The sequence below is a fragment of the Oncorhynchus mykiss genome, chromosome 18, assembly GCF_013265735.2.
Source record: "Oncorhynchus mykiss isolate Arlee chromosome 18, USDA_OmykA_1.1, whole genome shotgun sequence".
Taxonomy (NCBI): domain Eukaryota; kingdom Metazoa; phylum Chordata; class Actinopteri; order Salmoniformes; family Salmonidae; genus Oncorhynchus; species Oncorhynchus mykiss.
This window is the reverse complement of record NC_048582.1, coordinates 28,299,399-28,322,695: the sequence shown is the minus strand read 5'-3', so window position 1 is coordinate 28,322,695 and position 23,297 is coordinate 28,299,399. Positions and strand designations below refer to the sequence as shown.

The following is a 23,297-nucleotide window of genomic DNA, read 5'->3' as shown; positions in this document are numbered from 1 at the left end:
TTGCATTTCAGTTTGCTGATGTCAATGTTTTGAACGGCGTGCCCTATGGTGGGGTTATGGTATTGGCAAGCAATAAGCTACGGACAATGAGCACAATTGTATTTGATCAATGGCAATTTGAATGCACAAAGATAACGTGCCGAGATCCTGAGGCCTATTTTTTTTATTTTAAGGTTTCTGTGACCAACAGATGCATATCTGTATTCCCAGTCATGAAATCCATAGAATTTATTTCAATTGACTGATTTCCTCATATGAGTGTCTGTCACTCAGTAAAATCAATGAAACTATTACATGTTGTGTAAATATTTTTTTGTTCTATATATATATATGTGTGTGTGTATAACCCTGGAATGAGTAGGTGTGCAAACATTTCACTGGTATTATTTATATATATACACACACAAAAAATAAGGTTATATATATATATATATATATATATATATATATATATATATATATATATATATATATATAACCTTATTTTTTTTAACAAATCAAAGTATATTTGCCTTGATGACAGCTTTGCCCAGTCTTGGCATTCTCTCAACCTGCTTCACCTGGAACGCTTTTCCAACAGTCTTGAAGGAGTTCCCACATATGCTGAGCACTTGTTGGCCCTTGTTGCTGAGCACTTGTTGACCCTTCCACTGTCATACAACATCTGTAAGGTCCCTAGTTAAGTATTGCATTTCAAGCACAGGTTCAACATTATCACATGGGCCCATTGTAATGTTATGTTAACGCACACATATGACCATGAAAGCTTTGCCAATTTTTTGAACATGAGCGCTCCTTAACACCCGCTTAACCCGGAAGCCAGCTGCACCTATGTGTCAGAGTTAACACACCGAAGTCAGCCTGCAGGCGCCTGGCACGCCACAAGGAGTCGCTAGAGCGCAATGAGCCATGTAAAGCCCCCACCCCGGCCAAACCCTCCCCTAACCCGGACGACGCTGGGCCAATTGTGCCCTTCCCTATGGGACTCTGTGACACAGCCTGGGATTGAACCCGGGTCTGTAGTGACCCCTCAAGCACTGGGATGCAGTGCCTTAGACCGCTGTGCCACTTGGGAGGCCTGACCTTTTCATTCCTGAACTAGACTCGTGTGTCTAGTCAGTCTGACACTGCTCTGTGTGCGCACGTCTCCGCATGACACTGCCAGTCTGTGCCAAGCATGGATCCTTCAGTCGTACCCAACTTTCTCCCTGAAAGCTGAGAGCACAGCAGTTTATTTCCTCATATTGGCCCCTGGGTGACCCTGTTAGCCTCTCTTTTCTTCTTGCTCCCGCCTTCTTTTATTTTTTTTGCTCTCTTCTCTCATTCTTCCCCCATCTCTCTCTTTTCTGTAAAGTTTTTTTTTTCTTCCTGTCGCTGGTTTCCAATCCCAGTTCATTAGTGTTGTGGATTGGGTTCCCGCTCCTAAACTAGTTGCACGCCGCTACTGCACATTTATTGGCTTTTATTAGGAAGAGACCCCCGCATCCTGCTCACTGCTTCTCTTGTCTTTCTCTTTTTCGTAATCTCTCTCCTTCTTTCTTGTTCTTTCACTCCCTTTCCGTCCATCTTTCTCCTTTTCGTGCTCTCTGTGGATCTCTCTCTCTGTGGATCTCTCTCTCTATGTGGATCTCTCTCTCTATGGATCTCTCTCTCTCTCTATGGATCTCTCTCTCTCTCTGTGGATCTCTCTCTGTGGATCTCTCTCTGTGGATCTCTCTCTCTCTGTGGATCTCTCTCTCTCTGTGTGGATCTCTCTCTCTCTCTCTCTCTCTCTCTCTCTCTCTCTGTGTGGATCTCTCTCTCTCTCTCTCTCTCTCTCTGTGGATCTCTCTCTCTGTGGATATCTCTCTCTCTCTCTCTCTGTGGATCTCTCTCTCTCTCTGTGGATCTCTCTCTCTCTCTGTGGATCTCTCTCTCTCTCTCTGTGGATCTCTCTCTCTCTCTCTGTGGATCTCTCTCTCTCTCTGTGGATCTCTCTCTGTGGATCTCTCTCTCTCTCTGGATCTCACTCTCTCTCTCTGGATTTCTCTCTCTCTCACACTCTCACACTCTCTCACTCTCTCACTCTCTCCCTCATGAAAATGACAGATTGAGATGAGGTTGTTATCTGAGGATGGGGGAGGTTGTTATGGGGGGGGGGGGTGTTGTTATCTGAGGATGGGGGGGGATTGTTACCAGAGGCATGGGGACTGTATGACACTGTGACCTTGTGCTGTGTGTCCCATTTGTAAGGATCACCCCCTTTACAAGGGGGTAGTTTCCCATTTCCAGACGGGGGTTAAGCCGGCTGAGTCAAGTCTGAGGGTTTATTTTTCGCACCAAGCAAAAAGTAATAAGCAATCTAAGCTCTGGTGCTTAGCAAATGTTTTCTTATGGGGACTGTAGGGTGCACAAGCAAAACATGGGCTGCATCTCAAATGGCACCCTATTCAGGAACTTTTGGCCAGAATGTGTACTTATACATCAAGCTGCCTCATGCTACAAGGCTATTTATTTGACTTACTATAATAGGGAAGAGGGTGCTATTTAGGATGCACACATGGCTTCTTCAGCATTCCAGAGGTATCAGACGTTGGTTAAATAGGCTTAGCCAAAACTGTGATCCTAAACACTCGCTCTCAAGTCTGTCTTAATGGTTGCACCTGGGCCCGTATTCATAAAGCCTTTCAGAGTAGTAGTGCTGATCTAGGATCAGTTTTGCTTGTGAAATCATAAGGAACATAAGGTGGGGACTAAATTGGCACTTCTACTCTGAGACACGTTTTGAATTCAGACCCAGGAGTTTTTCCCTTGACCACATGACCTGATCTGACATTAGTTGAGTTCATGTACATGAAGGCACACGCGTGGAGAAGAAACCGTGGAATTCACTGAGCAGTAGCCATAGTGAGCTCACCAACACCAGCGACAAATTCCTATCCCAGCAGCAGAACATTTATCTGTGGGTGGGTGAGAGATTGTTGATGCTGCTCTCCGAACAGGGGGGTGGGGGGGTCTCTGTAACAATAAAAGCAGATTCATATGCACATTATTTTTTAGCTTTGAGCCACACAGCTCACACACACACACCACCAACCTTTTTGTGGCTACTGTATTTGAGGGAAAACGTAACGCGTGAAGCCAGCAAATGTAACAGCCAGTCTCATCCATTGTCCCCTCTGTCGCAGCTGCATTTCCTCTCCCTCTCTTTTTTTTTTCCTTTTTTTTTTTTTCTTCCGCTCTCTCGTTTCTCTGCCGGGAGAAAATTGACCTCATAAAATATGAAAAGGGATTATTTCAGAGAAATTGCAACGTAATGAAAACCTATTATTGTGTCCCGTGGTGCAGTGCCCCTCTGGCAGCTGATGCCGCTCCCTGCCTGCCTCCTCAATCCTGTTGGTGTGGATTAGAGAGAGGGAAAGAGTGATGAGAGAGGGGGGGGGGGGGGGGGGAATGAGGGAGAGAGTACCCAGTTCTTGCCCTCCCCACCCTATCGCTCTTTCCCTCTTACTCTTCTCTCTGTGTCTTGCTCCCTCTCTCTTTTTCTCCATCTCTGCTCAGAGAAAGCAAAGGCAACAGTTTATGGTGTTCCAATATTCACTGTGTGTGTTTTTTGTGTTTCAGTGGCTGATGAGAGCAACATGAGATCCCTGGCAGAGCAGAGACCAGGTGAAGAAACACGCTCTTCCCCCTATCCATATCCCCAACACATACTCTTCGCACACACCACACACACACTCTTCAGACACACAAACACACACCTTCTCAAACAAAGAAAGCGACTGAACATTGAAAAAAGGTATGAAAAATAATCAGGATTTTCAGTGTGCTGTCATACTTACCGCAAAACAAGTTATGACCTGTTCAGGACCCTTCCGTAGTAGGGTGAAGTTGTCCCTAGACACTGGTCATGGGTCAGTTTTGCATTTCCCCACTAATGGTTAATGTAACGATTGAGGGAAGGGGAAGCTGATCCTAGATCTGTACATTTGGGGAAACTTCACCCTGGAGCGAACACACTTCAGCGGGGAGATGCTTTGTGTCAGTGCACCTGTTTTATGTGTTCTCCTTACTCAGCTGGAAGCAGCAGGAAGTGATTTGTTAAGCTGCCTCTTTGCTCCGACAGCCCTAGATTGCATTAGACCGGGATGTTCTTAATTTGTCTCCTTTCACTTAAGTGAGAAAGGGGGTGCAGGGATTGAGTGATAGGCTTGAACGCACGCCCCCTGCAGACACGCGCCCACACACACCTTAAATCTCCCGCAGCAAAAACCTGTTGCCGCATAACAACAACTCTACAAGTCCCCACCCCCACAGTACCAGGCTCAGCCCCCCCCCCCCCCCCACCCCCCCACATGATTTCCCTCAAAGCCCATTTTCTGATCGGTAGTCATAATAACCCTTATGGGCTATGATAGATAAAGAGATTCATTTTCTACATCAGCCTCTAACTGATGTGGAAGCTAATGTGTATTGACAGGCTGCACTGAGGCCAGTTTGCTGACAGGGCTGTTTTGGACTTGGCCCCCGTGCATGATTCTTTAAATGGCCCCATGCTTCTTTATAGGCCTTGACATATTTCATTAGTAGGATGGTCTTTAAGAGGGGCTCCGCCTCCGGCTTTAATCTGGCTAAAACCTCTGTTCGGGCTGAGGGGGGGGGGGGAGATGTAGTATGATGCAGAGTTACTCTTTCCTTCTATTTCTCTCTCTCGCTCTCCTTCTATTTTCCTGTCTCTCTCTCCCAACTCGCTCGTTCTCTTTTCCTACTATTTCTTTCTCTCTCTCCTATTTCGGTCATGCTTTGTCTATCGCTCTCGCCCTCTCATTTGCTTTTGACTTCTTCCTCTCTTGCTCTCCTTCTCTCCATACCTTCTCTATTCCTCGCTTTCTCCGTGCTCTCACTCCCTTTCTATCTTCCTCACCATTTTATGTCTTTCTTGTTACTCTTCTTAGTCTTCTTTCTCTACTATCTCTCTCTCCGCTCTCGCTCTCTCGCTCTCTCTCTCTCCGGAGCGGTCAGTCTTGTCTCTCTCACGCTTAGTCTGTCCCCTCCTATCCCCATTTCATCTTCTCTTATTCTCCATATCCCAATTATCCTCCTTCCTCTCTGTTCCTCTGTGCTTTCCTAGTGTTATGTGATTATAGGTAACATGCTCCATCCTTTGAGCTTCCCCTTCCAAATAATCCTCCCTTTCCCTTCTCTCCTAGTGCCCTTATATCTCCTTCGCTCTCTACCTTCTCATAGCTACAGCCTGTATAAGCCCAGTCTTTAAAGCCTCCTGATTTAGGTTCTCTCTCTCTCTCTCTCTCTCTCTCTCTCTCTCTCTCTCTCTCTCTCTCTCTCTCTCTCTCTCTCTCTCTCTCTCTCTCTCTCTCTCTCTCTCTCTCTCTCTCTCTCTCTCTCTCTCTCTCTCTCTCTCTCTCTCTCTCTCTCTCTCTCTCTCTCTCTGTCTCTGTCTCTGTCTCTGTCTCTCTCTCTGTCTCTCTCTCTGTCTCTCTCTCTGTCTCTCTCTCTGTCTCTCTCTCTCTCTCTGTCTCTCTCTCTCTCTGTCTCTCTGTCTGTGTGCAAAGAAACACTAACGCATAGACACAAGAAACTTGTGGATTACACATGTGCGTGTGTGTTTCTTTGCATGTATGTGACATAGAAAGAGGGCTAGCTCCAGTAATCCTCAGGTCCTCTGAATAGACTAGTGTGTATCAACAGCCGGAGGAGAACATGCTCGTGTAGGAGAGGGGGATAGATGGATGTTTGGAGGGGGACTCTCTCACTCCATCTCTCAGGTGTGGTCTCTGTCACCATCTCTCCATCCTCCTCTTTGTCTGTCCCCCAGCTCTTAACATCTCCCTCTGGCAGCTCTACTCACACACAGGTCTGGGAACGCTTCCAACACGCGTGCGCGCACACACACACACTCCACTTAGTAGCCCTGCGCGCACACAGGTCTTCTAACAAATGTTGTGGTGTGTGTATGTGCATGTTTTGCTCTGCTGATGCCTGGGTTTGTTTCTGTTGGAGATGGGGGATATCCACCTACGCTGGAGCCCTGTTAGATGCGGCAAACACTGGCTAGCTTCTGGCCCGCTGTGCAACTGGCTGTGTCCATTATTCTGTCTTGTCCCCTTCTGCAATTAGACTTTGAAAACATGTAGCCTTCCCTTTTCCCCTGCCAACATGGAACCCTGCTTTGTTGTAGTTCGTATCTCTCTCTCTCTACCCAGCCCCCTTCTCCCCCATCTCACTGTTGTTGATTCAAGTTGAAAGTCACCATGTTGGGCTGATTTGAATTGATGGATCACTCTGTAGCGGGAAGGGCCATCTGTCTGTGTGTGTGTGTGTGTGTGTATGTGCGTGTGTGTGTACATGTGTGTGCTCTGCCCACACTACATGCTTTGTGTTCTACCGCAGCATAGTAGTGTATTTCATTAAACCTAGCTTTAACAAGTGGCACATGTCCCATCTCTAGTCCCTGCCCCCCCTCCCCCCACATCCCTCCACGCGACTAATCCACTAAAGGTGAGTCTGTAATGATGAAATGGCCTTTTAAGTCCCCGACCATTATTAGAGCCATACGTCCAACGGGGCAAATATGCAGCCTGAGGCTCCATCTATACATCTAAACAGGATTACTGCCTACTGCCTGCATCTGTGTCCCGTCTGGGGACGCAACGTTAGTGATTTATCAGAGTGCACTCAGGGAGAGTAGATCAACTATGATTGGTTGCAACGTTAATTGGAACTAAACTGTGATTGGTCGGGACGTTAATTGGACTGTACTTTGATTTGAACTTTTGGGTTAAGTGAATTATTTCACACAAGACAGGGTAGTGGCCACTTTCATGCGCATTGCTTACTGTACCACTCTAAAACCTGTTTGTTTTGTTGTGTCTGCCTCTCCTATACTTTACCTTGCCCAATGAACACTAAATTATTCGGTTTTCATCTGGTAGAGCTCAAATGTCAACACCCAAACGTTGGGGTATTAAAATAGGTTTGAAGGTTTCCACCCACCCACATTGAAACCGTTATATACCTTTTCCATTTATTGGAAAGGGTTCAAATATAGGTTGTTTCACTAGTTCCCATCACAGTGAACGTGGTTTTATTAGCTAGCCGAGAGATTGAATCCAGGGTTCTCCGAGTTGGAAAGATAGACATTATCGGTTTATCCTCCGTGATGATGAGAAGAAGAGGGAGGCACACACACACACACACACACACACACACACACACACACACACACCCCGACACGGACAGAGGTGTCTCCATGACAACTGACCTTTTTAAATCATCCACTGCAGGGAGAGGCTGCTTAAAAAGTGGCATTTCCATCACCGGTGGCGACCTTGCTCAGTTGAGCTGCAGAAATGCTCACTCTAGTCAAAGAGTGAAATGCTTACAAATGCATCAATATCTCAAGTGCCACCTACTGTCGTTGTTCCCTTGAGCAAGTAACTTAACCCCCTAAATTGCTCATTGGGCGATGCACGGTGGCTGCCCTCTGCTCCAGCCTCTCCAATCTAATGTGTGTTTGTGTACTATATGTATATCGGGGGTTGAATAAAAGCAGAATTTTCATCTTGCGTAGACTAATAAAGTATATCTTATATTCTCTCTATACCGTACCATTGGGGTCCGCCATATGCGCTTTCCCTCGGCCCTATGCGCGTTCCCTCGACCCTATGCGCGTTCCCTCGCCCCTCTGCGCGTTCCCCCGCCCCTCTGTGCGTTCCCTCGGCCCTCTGCACGTTCCCTCGGCCCTCTGCGCGTTCCCTCGGCCCTCTGCGCGTTCCCTCGGCCCTATGCGCGTTCCCTCGGCCCTATGCGCGTTCCCTCGGCCCTATGCGCGTTCCCTCGGCCCTATGCGCGTTCCCTCGGCCCTCTGCGCGTTCCCTCGCCCCTCTGCGCGTTCCCTCGCCCCTCTGCGCGTTCCCTCGGCCCTCTGCGCGTTCCCTCGGCCCTATGCGCGTTCCCTCGGCCCTATGCGCGTTCCCTCGGCCCTATGCGCGTTCCCTCGGCCCTATGCGCGTTCCCTCGGCCCTATGCGCGTTCCCTCGGCCCTATGCGCGTTCCCTCGGCCCTATGCGCGTTCCCTCGCCCCTCTGCGCGTTCCCTCGCCCCTCTGCGCGTTCCCTCGGCCCTCTGCGCGTTCCCTCGGCCCTATGCGCGTTCCCTCGGCCCTATGCGCGTTCCCTCGGCCCTATGCGCGTTCCCTCGGCCCTATGCACACTGCGGTAGTATCCTAGCGCTGGGTGTGTTTTTCTGCTGTAAGACTGGGTTTGAAACCCAGTGGCATCCAATGTGACTGCAGTATTCGAGTCAAGAGGCGTGTGCGTCTATGCTTCTCTGCATCGTACTTGTGGTCCTAATGTGTTTTGATTTGTAATACGCAGGTGTGTGTTTCTGGAGGTAGTTGCGTAACATTACTCATATTGCTCAAAGTTCTATTCAGATGGGCAGTATTGGTTTGTGTGAATGCCCCTACGGAACTCCTGTCAGAGGATTGCACCTATCACCGATGCTTGTTGACCTGACATGATGAGTGAGTGAACCCACATTGAGCATCTGGTCCACAGCAGGCAGTGATAGGAGTCAAATGCTTGTTTCACCCTTGAAATTCTGCGGGCGGATGATCGCCCTCCTGTAGCGCTCATTATTCAGTTACATCTACCTTCACCCATTTGACATACCTACACTGGATATGGACGAAGAGAAGACACACACACACACACACTCTCTCTCAAACATGCAGACACACACACACGTGCCCACGGGCGAGCACAAACACACACACAAACACAAACGTGCGCAATGCAATGCAATGCACACACACATACAGGTGGTGTTATGCTTGCAAATACACACAAGCGTGTACTACACACACACACACACACACACACTCTGAGCACAGCGTTCACTGCAGAACCCAGCAGCAAGCAGCTTAATTCTATCAAGCTGCTAGCCGGACAGCCACAATTACATTTGTGACACAAATCCTGCTTCTCAAATTGAGTGTTTTATTCCTAAACGTACCCGCTCTCTATTTATAAACCCTTATTTCACACAAATCCAACTTCTTCCTCAAAGTCAATTTAGGACTTAAAAGCCACTGCCGCTGCAGCTCTGGCTCACTTTCCCTCCTTTCCCCTCGACTCTATCGCCCACTCTCCAAAGATCAATTTCAATGAGGAATATTCTCATGCTTTGAAGACTGAGTCGACAAAAGAGTCTAAAACGAGAACATTTTGAGCGTTTACCATCTCCGAGAGCGTTTTGAAGCGTAAAAGTCTGGCAAATCCCTGGTGGGAGTTAGAAATAGTCACTTTTTCAGTCGGTTTTCAACTATTTATACCTTTTAGCAAAATAGCGTTAGGGCCAAATGAAGGATAAGGGAACGATTTGGGACTGGCTGTGTGTTTCTCGCCACATCCCCTTTGCTTGTCTGTCTCTGCGGCCTACTCATGCATGCCCTGGTCTGGCGATGGACCTCTGTGATTAACCTACAGCACTAGCCATTGGACTGACCTTTCTCCTGGAGTGCTATACCCTCCTGCGTGCTTTTGCTCCAACCCTAATTTAGAACACCTACTGCTCTAGCTGCTCACCGGGACCTTTTGTTGTGTGTTCCAGCAGGGTTGAAGCAAACACCTGTACACCCAGGAGCTCCCCTTGAAGAGGGCTGGCCATGTGTATGACATGTAGACCTTTTCCTGCCTGGCCCTTTTCTTCTTTGTCTCTTCTTTCTTTGTCCGCTCCCTTCTCCTCTGTGGCCTCCTGCTTTTGTTTCTTCTCCTTTATCCTCCTCGCACTCCTCCTCCATTACCTCCACCTCGTCTCTCTCTCTTTCTCCCTCTTCATTAACTGCGATCTTCATCTTTTTCGTCTGTCCAATCGTCTTCGTGGTCCTCCTCTCATGTCCTCTTTTTTTCTGTCTCACTTCCTCCTAACTGTGGCCCGTGCCTGTCTACTCACGGCAGTCCTTTGGCTCTCCTCCATTCCCCTTCATCCTCTTCCTTTGCTTTTACATGAATGCATCCTTTCCCCCTCTCTCGCCTCCCATCTCTTACACCTGTCCCTATCCATCCTTTTTACTCGAACTCCCCATTTTAAATTGTCCATCCATTTCTTCCCAACCGCTCATGTCTCTTTCTCTCTCTCTCTTTCCACTTCCAGTCCTCCTCCTCCATCCTTCTATCCATGCTGACTGGGGTCTCCTTCCCCTCCCTCCCCGTCTCTCCCATTGTCAGCTGCCTCATCCAGGGGGAGTGACCTGGGTCCCACCTTGGGCCTATGGAAGTCCTGCTCTTTGGAAAGCCTCCAGTCGGCCATGTCGGAGGCCCGGCAGCTGAGCCAGGTGCCCTTCCACCGTCCCAGGCCTCACATTGTGCGCCAGAGCTTCCGTGCCGCCATCGACAAGTCCTACGACGGGCCCTCGGAGCCGGAGGACGGTTAGGGAAATCACCATAAACTTTAATGCAACACTGAACATGACTATGTTCCCTTTGACGGATGTACCCTGGGTCCTATGTTCCCTCAGTTCCCGCAGCCCAGTGTTCCCACAGCCCTATCTTCTAAACCAGGGGTCGAAGGGGCAGGGAGGACAAATACGTATTTTAATTTTGAGTATTTTGTAATTTGTTGAAAATGGACACTTTGTCCGAAATTGACACTTGCAATGCACACTGGGTATCATTCTAATTATCCTCTTCCCCAAACAAGGCCAAATCTCATTACAATACAAATAAGCATTTGTGCCAATTTTGATTTGAAATTGGTCAGTGGGTGCCGAGGGGACAAACGTGGAGACGAGGGAACGTAGGGTGGGCCCCAATGTTGTGGTATAGAGACATCATAGTGATCTTAGTTGTCCCACTGTATTTTTATTCCTTGTCCACATACTTATTGGAAGTCACCTGGGGCGAATACGAACTTCCGCTTAACAGTAGGTAGATTTTTGTTCTGTGCATTGAAATCAATGGGTAAGAAGCTGCACTGTACTGTAGGCGATTGTAGGTGATTTCTACGTTTTACTACAACGGTAGTCTTTTGCCATTTCATATTTTCTCGGCTGACATGGTTTTTGAGGCCGTTTGAGATCAGACGTAATGCACACGTACTGTACAAAACATCAGGAACATCTGTTCTTTCCATGACATAGACTGACCATCCAGGCTGTATCAATAAGAATGTGTTCTTAACTGACTTGCCTAGTTAAAAAAAACAAGTGAATCCAGGTAAAAGCTATAATCCCTTACTGATGTCACATGTTAAATCCACTTCAATCAGTGTAGATGAAGGAGAGGAGACAGGTTAGAGAATGATTTCTAAGCTTTGAAGCTTTATTTACTTTTTACTCGACCTTTATTTAACCAGGCAAGTCAGTTAAGAACAAATTCATATTTACAATGACGGCCTAGGAACAGTGGGTTAACTGCCTTGTTCAGGGGCAGAACGACAGATTTTTTTAACCTTGTCAGCTCGGGGATTCGATCTTCCAACCTTTCGGTTACTAGTCCAACGCTCTAACCTCTAGGCTACCTGCCACACACACACCCTTTGAGACACGGATTGTGTATGTGTGCCACTCAGAGGGTGAATGGGCAAGACAAAAGATTTAAGTGTCTTTGAACTGGGTGCGAGACGCACTGGTTTGAGTGTGTCAAGAACTGCAACGCTGCTGGGTTTTTCATGCTCAACAGTTTCCCGTGTGTATCAAGAATGGTCCACCAGCCAAAGGACATCCAGCCAACTTGATACAACGATGGGAAGCATTGGCGTGAACATGGGCCAGCATCCCTGTGGAACGCTTCTGACACCTTGTAGAGTCCATGCCCTGACGAATTAAGGCTGTTCTGAGGACAGAAGGATTTGCATCTCAATATTAAGGTGTTCCTAATGTTTTGTGCACTCAGTGTATGATTGCCTTTGGACCGATTATTCAGAAATATCCACACATGAGCTGTATAAACTTTGATTTATCACGGATATTAATAATGAGTAATTTAGCCATTGCGTAACTCGCTGACGTTCAGCAAACGGGGGGGTCGCAAAAGGACACACTGTTTAGCGGCTCAATGAATATGTAGTCAGCGTTTCTGGCCAGGGAACTTATTTAATCCCACAGCTGCACATTTTTGATGTAACATCTTTCATGTGAAGCCAAAGATCTGTCTGTGTGTGTGATGTGTGTGTGTGTGTGTGTGTGTGTGACCATCTGAGCATCCACACTGAACTGTAAAGCACTAGAATTGCCTCTGACTTTCCCTCTGGCCTCAAGGGAGTGGTTGCCTCAGGCTTAGAGGGGGGAACCAGTGATTCTGAATACAAGATTGGAGTCAGCACCCCCCTCTCCCACTTTCGCAAAAAGACATGTCGGTGAACCCGGCTGCAAAGTGTTGAGTCACTGCAGGGGGGATGGGGGAGGTATATGAGTTTGTGTTTGTCCGTCTACTTTATTGGGTGTACGGCATCTGTGTTGACCTTAAGGCTGTCCCTGGCAACAACAACAAAAAATCTTGGTCGACTGTGAGTCGTCCTGTTCACGTTGTTTGGTCGAAATGTTTCAACTTATTTTTCCACATATAGACACGCCCAATGTGTTTGAATAAAATCAACTACATGTGCACTGAGCTTGTCTGATGCTTTAAGCACACTGTTTGATGAAATAGTTAAGACACACAAATGACTCAAGAAAGAGCTCGATGGCCACACTGTTAAAACAATGACATGGTGTGACTGGCGCACGTTGTCTCGCTCTCCTCCCTCCTGCAGCGTGAAGGCACCACAGCACAGCAAGTGTTTAACACACGGCGTTAGCTACAACATGACGTCAGCCATTTAGTTTAATACTTGTTTCTGACTGAAAAGTTCCGTTACGGAAATCCCTCATTTGTTTAGGGAAAAATATTCCCTGAACCCTGAGCTCTCTTTACTTGAAACATGCAAGTGTCGCATGTACAGTATGTGGCCAAGGCCTGACTTATAGCCTTTCATAATCACATCAATAAATTGGTTTGAACAATCTCGGAACACCGTAACAGGTGACAGCGAGATGGATGTGGAGGACGTGAAAAAGAAACTCGAAACGGGGGAACGTTTGCTCGGGAGGTAGAGGGGAAGTCGGATCTGTGGAAGACATTTAACTTAGTTGTGAATGCTACTGGAGATCAAGGTAAAGGAGGGCAGAGGAGCAAGCGTGGCACGAGTATTATGTGGACCAAACGGTTGCTGTTAGATTACAATATTCCATTTTTTCCTGACCTTTTAGAACAGCGTATACAACACTAAATATGTAAGCGCACCAGAGAGCCGGTTCTAATTACAGCAAACTGAAAACAGTTGCATGCGTTCGTGAATTGCTCTTTTATTTATTGTTTAGGCTAATTATTCAAAGCTCCCTTTATTACATTTTGAACAAAAATTCTTGATTCCATTTCAAAGCATGAACTCCTCGTAATGCTGTGTGATGGCATGAACAAATGAATGAATGAATGAATGATTGATTGATTGATAGATACTATATATTGAAATATAGGCCTAAATAAGTTATGGTATTAAGACTAAACATGATGTGCTCTTAAGCCTACATACAGCTCAATGGGGGTTACTATACAAAGCCTCCTAATGATAACGACATTGCTTATTATTATAATAATGATGATGATAATAATTGTAATGACTAAGTAGGAGATCAAGAAAACGAGGGTGTGGGAGCGAGAGCTGCTGGCATATTATGTGTGACAAACAGGTGCTGTTGGATTACAACATTCTTTTTCTGCCTGTTTGGAACAGTGTAAACAACACTAAATAAATTATAAGTAATAGCAGTCTTTTGTAACGGGGGGAAAAAAGTGTAAAGCATTTATTAAAGCATAGCAAAGATTTAAAAACAGCCGAATCTGTGAAATTGCTTTATCCAACATTTTGCCCGTTGCATGAGGCTTGGTGCTCACGGAATCAGTAGGCTATTAAGCAAACACTCAAACAGGCAACAAAAGCAAGATCTATCTTACTTCTGTAGATATATAGGGATGATTTATAAAGCCTGGCACATCTAAGTTAGACTATTGATTATAGACCTAATTAAGTTGGGTTTGCCACCCTCCTACATTTTCTGAGACAATTAGTCTAAGGCAAGGGATGTGTCCTCATCTCAGCTGCTGTTGCCTCTGCTGCATTGTTCTACATCTCAATATGCTGGTTATCGTTGCTATTATGCACATAGCGACATAGGGAAAGGCACCAATTCTACGGCGAACTGAAGATCATGTTTCAGAACTGAAGACAGTGACCGTATCCAACGCAGGAGAAAACGCATTTGTTACAAAATAATATTAGTGTTGCGCCATTATTTTGACATAATATAACCACATACAATTTCAGTATCACGTGTCTTAGAGTGATGTGATGGACTGTCCCATCCCCGTGGCCTCCGCTACGGATTAGTCCACTGAGACGGGCGCGAAACTGACAGGTTGTGTCTTGTGCACCATGAAAGAATGAAATTGTGACTGCTCGACTAAAGAAATCTCGGGTGACCATCAACCTAATGACAGAACAATCATCCAGACTAAATGGAGTCAGCCCTCGTTGACATTTTGATCTTTGATACCTCCCTCTCAGGTGACCTGTCAGAGCAGAGCTCCGGCCGAGACACGCCCGTCAGTGGCTCATCCCGCCAGGACCAGATTGAATCAGGGGCAGGGAAGAAGAAGAAGAAGACCAAAGGGAAGAAGAAGAAGAAAGAAGAAAAGCAAAGAAAAAGTGAAGGAAAACTGCGAATTCTGAGGACCAGGAGAAGGCCAAGAAGAAAGGATTCGGCCTCTTAAGGTAGGGAACCATTCACAATTTTACAGATGCTCTTATCCAGAGCAACTTACAGTAGTGAGTGCATACATTACGTTTTTGTACTGGTCCCCTGTGGGAATCAGACCCACAACCCTAGCGTTGCAAGCTTCGTGATCTTCCAACTGAGCCACACGGGACCAATGTTTCATCCTCTTTACGTTTCATAATATGTATCTCTGAATTCTAGTTCCATTCTTGCCTCTTTTATCACTCCCCTTTCCCAACTGTTCAGGTCGTTCAGCCAAGGCTTATTACAGTATCACTCACCCAACGTTTTCTCGCCTTTTCCCCCATTTTAATAAGCACCTAACACATCTCTCAATTTATTTCACTAGTACAGGGCATACCAACCCTGTTCCTGAATAGCTACCCTGTAGGTTTTCACTGTAAACTCAGTTGTAACTAACCTAGTTCAGGTTATCAACTAGCTAATTATTAGAATCAGGTGTGCTAAATGAGGGTTGGAGAGAGAACCTACAGGAAGGTAGCTCTCCCGGAATAGGGTTGGAGAGAGAACCTACAGGAAGGTAGCTCTCCCGGAATAGGGTTGGAGAGAGAACCTACAGGAAGGTAGCTCTCCAGGAATAGGGTTGGAGAGAGAACCTACAGGAAGGTAGCTCTCCAGGAATAGGGTTGGAGAGAGAACCTACAGGAAGGTAGTTCTCCAGGAACAGGGTTGGAGAGAGAACCTACAGGAAGGTAGCTCTCCAGGAATAGGGTTGGAGAGAGAACCTACAGGAAGGTAGCTCTCCAGGAATAGGGTTGGAGAGAGAACCTACAGGAAGGTAACTCTACAGGAATAGGGTTGGAGAGCCCTGCACTAGTTCTAAGCTAAGAATTGTCTTGCTGAGATTTTGTGTAATGTGATACTGTATAGCAAAAAGACGGTTATCAATCTGATCTTGTTATTACACCATAGAAGTTCAAACATTTGTGATTCGATTGCGATCATAGATGGACTTATATAGAGCCTCAATGTCTATCGTTTTTAGGCCCTCCGATGAGAATCCAATCGTCCAGCATGTCAGTGGTAATGGTGGGGAGATGTACGCTGTTAACATCTGACTTGGTACCAGGATGGACACACACACACACAACCTTTTACTTGGTTGGTTTCTGGGAGGGTTGCAGGCGGGAGATGGAGAGGTCACAGGACAGGGCTGTTGGTATTGGACCTCTTATCACACATGTACACAGATATGCATGCACACAGATGCTCACAGTGCACACACAACAAATGACAGGAAAGGACCGTTGACATCAAATTGGTAGTTACGATCTTGCCTCATTGCTGGAACTCCCCAACGGACTTGAGAGAGGCGAAGGTCGAGAGTCATGCATCTTTAACGGCTTCTTAACACACTGCTCACTTCACCCTGAAGCCAGCCACACCAATGTGTCACCGCTCAACTGAAAACCGAAGTCAACTTGCAGGCGACGGACCGCCATAAGGAGATGCTAGAGCACGATGAGACAAGGGAATCCCACCCTGCCAAACCCTCCACTAACCCGGACGACGCTGGGCCAATTGTGCATCGTCCCATGGGGCTCCCGGTCTGTAGTGGCGCCTCAGCACTGCGATGTGGTGCTTTAGTCTGCTGCACCACTCGGGAGGCCCTACACACACACAGACTTGCAAGTGTACACACACACACACACCCATGCTCACACACTTACACACTAACCACACTCACACGTACTCTCACTTACACCACACACACACACACACACACACACTCCATCACAAACTCTCTTGCTCCCCAGCTTGTTCTGATACAGTGAGGGGGAACCTCAATGGAGAAGGTTAGAGACATAGCCTTGTGCTCTCTCTGACTACTCAATGGGTTGAAGGCTTTAGCCAGGACATTCTTGAACCATTTGACTGAATCAAAATTCCAAGACACATTTACATCGGAATTCAACTTCCAGCCAAGTGTAGTCTTAAACGCGGAGTGCAGTTGGAGCAGAAGTGGAGGGCAAGACACTTAAACGCTCCCAGAGTTTCCACCAAACACAGGCTCGGTTCACTCTGGCCTGATGATTGAATGTGAACTATGACTTAATTAGCTGGAATACGGTGTAGCTCCATCTCCATCCCAAATGGATTCCCAATTCTCTAAAAAGGGCACTACTTTTGACCAGGACCCATAGGGCTATGGTCAAAAGGAGTGCACTATATAGGGAACCGGGTGCCATTTGGGAAATATCCAATCTAATTGTAGATCACAAATGTTTTACTCTGATGGCTGTATTTCAAACTGGAAAATTAAAAACATATGATTCTAATTCCCCTCTGATCGAAAGTGTGTGCAACACTGTAGCGGGACAAATGTATTTTGAGAAGCGGAATTATTTTCACGGCCGTTATGGTTTTTATGCATGTGGTACCGTATTATTTTTGGACTGCCAGATCCTTTGTTTGCGTAGGCAGGACTTCCACCATCCGTTTTGTTAGTTGGACTCACCGCTCAACAAGGCTATTCTGAAATCAAAACACTGACCGTGCCGATATTAACTGGATTATTGTCTTTGTTGCCCTCTGTCTTTTTCTCGTTATTTTGCTCTTTCTATCTTATCGTACTTAGTTTCTTTATTTCTCTCTTTCACTCTTTTTTGTTGTTGTCCCCTTTCCCTTTATTTTATTCTCTCTCCCATTCTTGAGAGGACAACAGTATGATCTCTATGCATTCACAAAATCTAGTAGATACTTCCATCTCAGATTCTTCTTCCAAACAGCTTCTACCCCCAAGCCATAAGACTCCTGAACAGCTAATCAAAATGGCTACCCAGACTATTTGCATTGCCCCCCCCCCCCCCCCCCCCCTCTTCTACGCTGCTGCTACTCTCTGTTATTATCTATGCATAGTCACTTTAATAACTCTACCTACATGTACATATTACCTCAATTACCTCGACTAAACGGTGCCCCCTGTATATAGGCCCGCTATTGTTATTTACTTTTGCTCTTGAATTATTTGTTGTTGTGATAGGCATGTGTATAGGGGGCAAGGAAGTCAGGCGCAGGATAATTTATCTTTATCTTGAGTAGTTGATTAGTAATGATTTAAAAAACAACTCCAAAACCATGAAAAAATACACAAAACAAAGTGGGTACGAGGACCCGACGCGCACCAATACACACAACACGAAAATAATAACAAACCATCTCTGACAAAGACATGAGGGGAAACAGAGGGTTAAATACATAACAGGTAAAGAATGGGATTGGAACCAGGTGTGTAGGAAGACGAGACAAAACCAATGGAAAATGAAAAATGGATCAATGATAGCTAGAAGACCGGTGACGTCGACCGCCAAGCACCGCCCGAACAAGGAGAGGCATCAACTTCGGTAGAAGTCGTGACCGTTGTTCTTATCTCTTACTCCTTTTTTTGGGGGGTGGGGGGGTGTATTTTCTTAAAAATGCATTGTTGGTTAAGGGCTTGTAAGTAAACATTTCTCTGTTAGGTCTACTACACCTGTTGTATTTGGCGCATGTGACAAATAAAATGAGATTTTTATCTCAACTGCACTCCCCTTGCCATCCACACACTCCTACACACTTCACATTCCTATCCCCCCCAACCATAAAGACGGTCTTTGATGCGAGATGACTGGTTGTCCCTTCAGTACCTACAACAGTAGAGATTGAAGTGTCCTTGCCGAGCGAACCGCCTGAGGGAGTTTCGGCATTGACAGGCCTTTTGATGATCAGCCACGTTACTCGTCCGCCACGTGAGACTCCCCCACCGTGTGCACACATATACAGTACACTCTCTCATAGGCTCTTATGAAAGACGTGTACATTATGTTCAGTACAGAGACTGGTGTGGCAGCTTTTTCAAAGTGCTGGCGAAGCCTAAAATTGACGTTATATCCTCATTGGGTATGTGTGCAAGATGTCTACATTTACTGCACGATGAGGTGTCTCAATGGTCCAGTCAACACGAGCCTGCCTGTTTTGAGGTCCTCTTCCTGACTGTGGCCGACTGACCGTGCCAGAATACCCAACCCATAATTGTATTGTTAATAGTTGGCTGATTGGGTATGCGGAAACAGGTAGTTTTATAGTATGTGACATTTAGAACATTTTGTGCGCTTTAAATGCCAAGATGTCGTACCGATTTCAGCTTTTCATCTTGTACAAATTCGCTGCATGCTATTAAGGAAAAGATATTGTCTTTTCAGACCCACGTCTGTTTGACAGCAGCTGATAATGAGCTGATAATCAGATAAGGGCAATTCCACAGTAACAAAGATGTTTCACTTTAAAATGTATGTCAAACAAAAACCGATCGTTGCAAAGTTAAACAAACCTTTTACAACTCTACTTATAACAATTTCTCCCCCATGAAAGAAAAATGACCTTAAGAACAGTGCAGATGCAACGTTTGGTAACAGAAGGACAGTTTGTGCCTTTTGTGCCGTCATTCTGTTGCCAAACTTTGCACTGATCTTCAAGTAAATGTGTTTTTGTAATACTTTCAGTGAACATTGATAAAAGTCGTTCTCGTGCATGGAGTTGTACGGTTAAACTACGCAATCATCGGTTTTAGTTTGGCTTACATTTTACCATGTTACCAAGGAAATGCCCATAAGAAGACTCATTGTGCCAAAAGGAATGAATGGCGCCAACCTTACAATTGCACATCAGTGAATGCATTCTCAGTATGGGTGAGCCAAGTATGTTTGCTGCTTACTGCATTTTTATTTTTTTTACTAAACCGTATGTTCTAAATAGTATGAAGTATAATAAGTACACAATATTTTGTTTTAGTAAGTAGTAGTGAAGACAAATTCCGGACACGGCCTGTGTGTCTGTATGCATTCGTCTGTGTGGCTGTTTGTAGGTTGTATTTACTCTTCTGCCTGATCACAGCTCCAATACCAGGCACTTTCCTGTGGCCTGTATGTGTGCGTATCCTTGTACATTTGTGCGCCCGGTCTTTCTATCCCACACTGCTTCCCTCTCTCTCTCCGTCACCCTCCCCACCTCTTCTGCCCGTCACTCCGGCTCAGAATGGCTGTCACTGAGGCCCTCGGTGTGACAGACAGACAGGACACGGCCGTCCCCGCTACTACTGCCAAATTGGGGACATGAAAGCCAGCATGCTGATCCGCTGTTTACAAATCCCCTTCCGCTTGCTTCGATCCTCTTCCCTCTCTTTCTCTCTTCCCGGGGACGGATGTAATCCGACAGGGAACCAAGCCAATTAGCAGGGCCAGTTCCGGACCTACATTCTCTCATTTCCATCAGAAAGCCCAGTATGTGGTTATGTTATCCTAAAGGATGGGCGCCATAGACGGACCACACCCTCCTCAGACCCTACTGTAAATCCCCCATAGATGGCCTGCATCCCGATTTGCCACCCTTCTCCCGAAGTGTACACTTGCACTTCCATCAAGGATTTAGCTAATGCTTACACCAATCCAATACTTTTAAATCCATGACGGGGAGTGTGCAAGTGCACACTTTTGGGTGAATTGAGACTTAGGCGTAGTTCTTGTAAGTGGACTAGAGTGATGCTGGAGCTGTAAGACGTGTTTAGATGTGTTTACGTGTCGGGGACATTAAGCTGTGACGAGCTGAAGCTGGGATGTTTTTCTGAACCGTAATGTTGTTAGCTAAGTTTGTCATGGTTTGTCACGTCATGGTTTAGCGTTTTGACGCTTTGAAGACTGGTGTCTCTTTGTCCTCACAGGAGGGGATTTGTTGACCTTAGGTTTTCACCTCGAAAACATGTCGGAGTGTCTTGGAGAATGTTTGTCTGTGTTTTTTTGTGTCTGTTTGCAGGTTGCGTTCACTCCCAAGTTTGTCTCACCACTCATCCTGTGGGTAAATGACTTACTTAACAACTAGAATCTTTGAATAGTCAGGGCAGTAGTTTTCATTTCATTTCATTTCGTTTTTTTTTTATTTATTTTTTTCAGTTTTCTGGAATGTTGATTTAAAAACCTGTCCAATGTCCATCAGCAACCACCACCAAATTGCCTCCTCCCTGAAAATGTTTGTCGTTCTGAGGCACGGTGCATCCTATATCCTATATTTCTGGCATGGCGCAATTCTAATTTATATCTTTCCTATGGACGTCAACAGCGGCTCACGCTATCGAGGTACGCAGCCCGAGAAAAACAAATTATATATATTTTTTTTCCTCTATGTTGGACTGCTTCCTGAAATGATTTGGTAATTTACTTGTTGCCGTGGTGACCTGTCAATCAAGCATTAGAGGGATTTTGGAAGAAGAAAAAACGGCCAAAGAAAGGGAAAATCCCCATGCATATATATCAGCTACTAAACCGTCAACATGACGGGCAGGCTTCTTCTTTCCTGTATAGCATAGCTCCCTTAGTACAACACCATTGATCTATGTCAAGAGGTTTGGACCGCTTGGTGTAATGGCTTGGGCTTTGGCCTGACAAACAAAGGGCAGGCGGGTTCAAGTCCTTGTATTGCTAATCCCGCATTCAGTGCAATATATTGGCATGTACGATGATGGATAACAAGACAACCTCTAAGTTGTAAATTGCTTCAGGATACGTATATCAAATCAAATGTATTCATGTAGCCCTTCGTACATCAGCTGATATCTCAAAGTGCTGTACAGAAACCCAGCCTAAAACCCCAAACAGCAAGCAATGCAGGTGTAGAAGCACGGTGGCTAGGAAAAACTCCCTAGAAAGGCCAAAACCTCAGAAGAAACCTAGAGAGGAACCAGGCTATGAGGGGTGGCCAGTCCTCTTCTGGCTGTGCCGGGTGGAGATGATAACAGAACATGGCCAAGATGTTCAAATGTTCATAAATGACCAGCATGGTCAAATAATAATAATCACAGTAGTTGTCGATGGTGCAGCAAGTTAGCACCTCAGGAGTAAATGTCAGTTGGCTTTTCATAGCTGATCATTAAGAGTATCTCTACCACTCCTGCTGTCTCTAGAGAGTTGAAAACAGCATGTCTGTGACAGGTAGCACGTCTGATGAACAGGTCAGGATTCCATAGCCGCAGGCAGAACAGTTGAAACTGGAGCAGCAGCACGGCCAGGAGGACTGGGGACAGCAAGGAGTCCTCATGCCAGGTAGTCCTAAGGCATTGTCCTAGGGCTCAGGTCCCCCGAGAGAGAGAAAGAAAGAGAGCATTAGAGAGAGCATACTTAAATTAACACAGGACACCAGATAAGACTGGAGAAGTACTCCAGATATAACAAACTGACCCTTACCACCCTGAGACCGAGTATAGCCCACAAAGATCTCCGATCTCCGCCACGGCACAACCCAAGGGGGGGGTGCCAACCCAGACAGGAAGATCACATCAGTGACTCAACCCACTCAAGTGACGTACCCCTCCTAGGGACGGCATGAAAGAGCACCAGTAAGCCAGTGACTCAGCCCCTGTAATAGGGTTAGAGGCAGATAATCCCAGTGGAAAGAGGGGAACCGGCCAGGCAGAGACAGCAAGGGCAGTTCGTTGCTCCAGTGCCTTTCCGTTCACCTTCCCACTCCTGGGCCAGACTACACTCGATCATATGACCCACTGAAGAGATGAGTCTTCAGTAAAGACTTATATATGGACGTCTGGATATTCCAGACATATGTATATGGCTAGACGAAAACACCAGTCAACCTCAGACGATGGATGCTCATCATCGTCCAATGAAAGCAGCTCATTGAGCCATCGGCGAGTTGTCTCCTGGTCATCTGATCTCCAGCACTTCAGGTCCTTCACGTTGCAGTCGAGACTGACTGATCTACGAATCTCCTTGCATCATAAATAACTACTCAAAATGATTTGTAGATCAGTCACAATTCAGCCATGACGCATCGCGGTTTTGATGCTCGTGATTATGGCCTCTGTCTTCATGGAGGCTGATCCACCAATGAAAGAAGCTCATTAAGACCTCTTCAACCAATATAAGAAGCCCATTGAGCTATCAGCACATTGTCTCCTGGTCATCTGATCCACAGCACTTCAGGTCCTTCACTCTATCTTCATCCAGCAACATGGAGGCTCATCGACCAATGAAAAAGCCCATTGAGCCATCAGTTAGTTGTCTCCTTCTACTGGTCATCTGATCTCATTGCTTTGTGTCATTCACTCTGTCTTTATCCAGAAACAAAATACGCCGGGAAGCGATTACACCTCTTCCCATTGCCGCCGTCCCGTCGTCAAGCTCAATGTGATCGATAGGTATCTGCCGGCTGTGTGTGTGTGTGTGTGTGTGACGTACCGTCCCTCACAGGAAAAGATTAAGTGGCTCTTATGAGGTCTAAGGAGAAGGGCAGGAGTGGTCACAGCACGTTAACCTCTAACCGTGCCCTTTTCATGGGGTAGGAATGCAGTCTGTAGGGGGGAGTTGGGGATATGGAGGGTCACACTTCTTTCTTATTCTCTCGTTTTCTTCCTTGGACTGTTTTGAAATCAAAGTGCAGTGCAATTATTGACTGGCCAATGGTACATTCTCTCTTTCCC

At 46.2% G+C, this 23,297-nt stretch overlaps 1 pseudogene; it reads left to right on the top strand.

Moving 5' to 3' along the window:
- Positions 1-23,297, top strand: part of LOC110495963 — a 126,654-nt pseudogene that overhangs the window by 45,452 nt on the left and 57,905 nt on the right.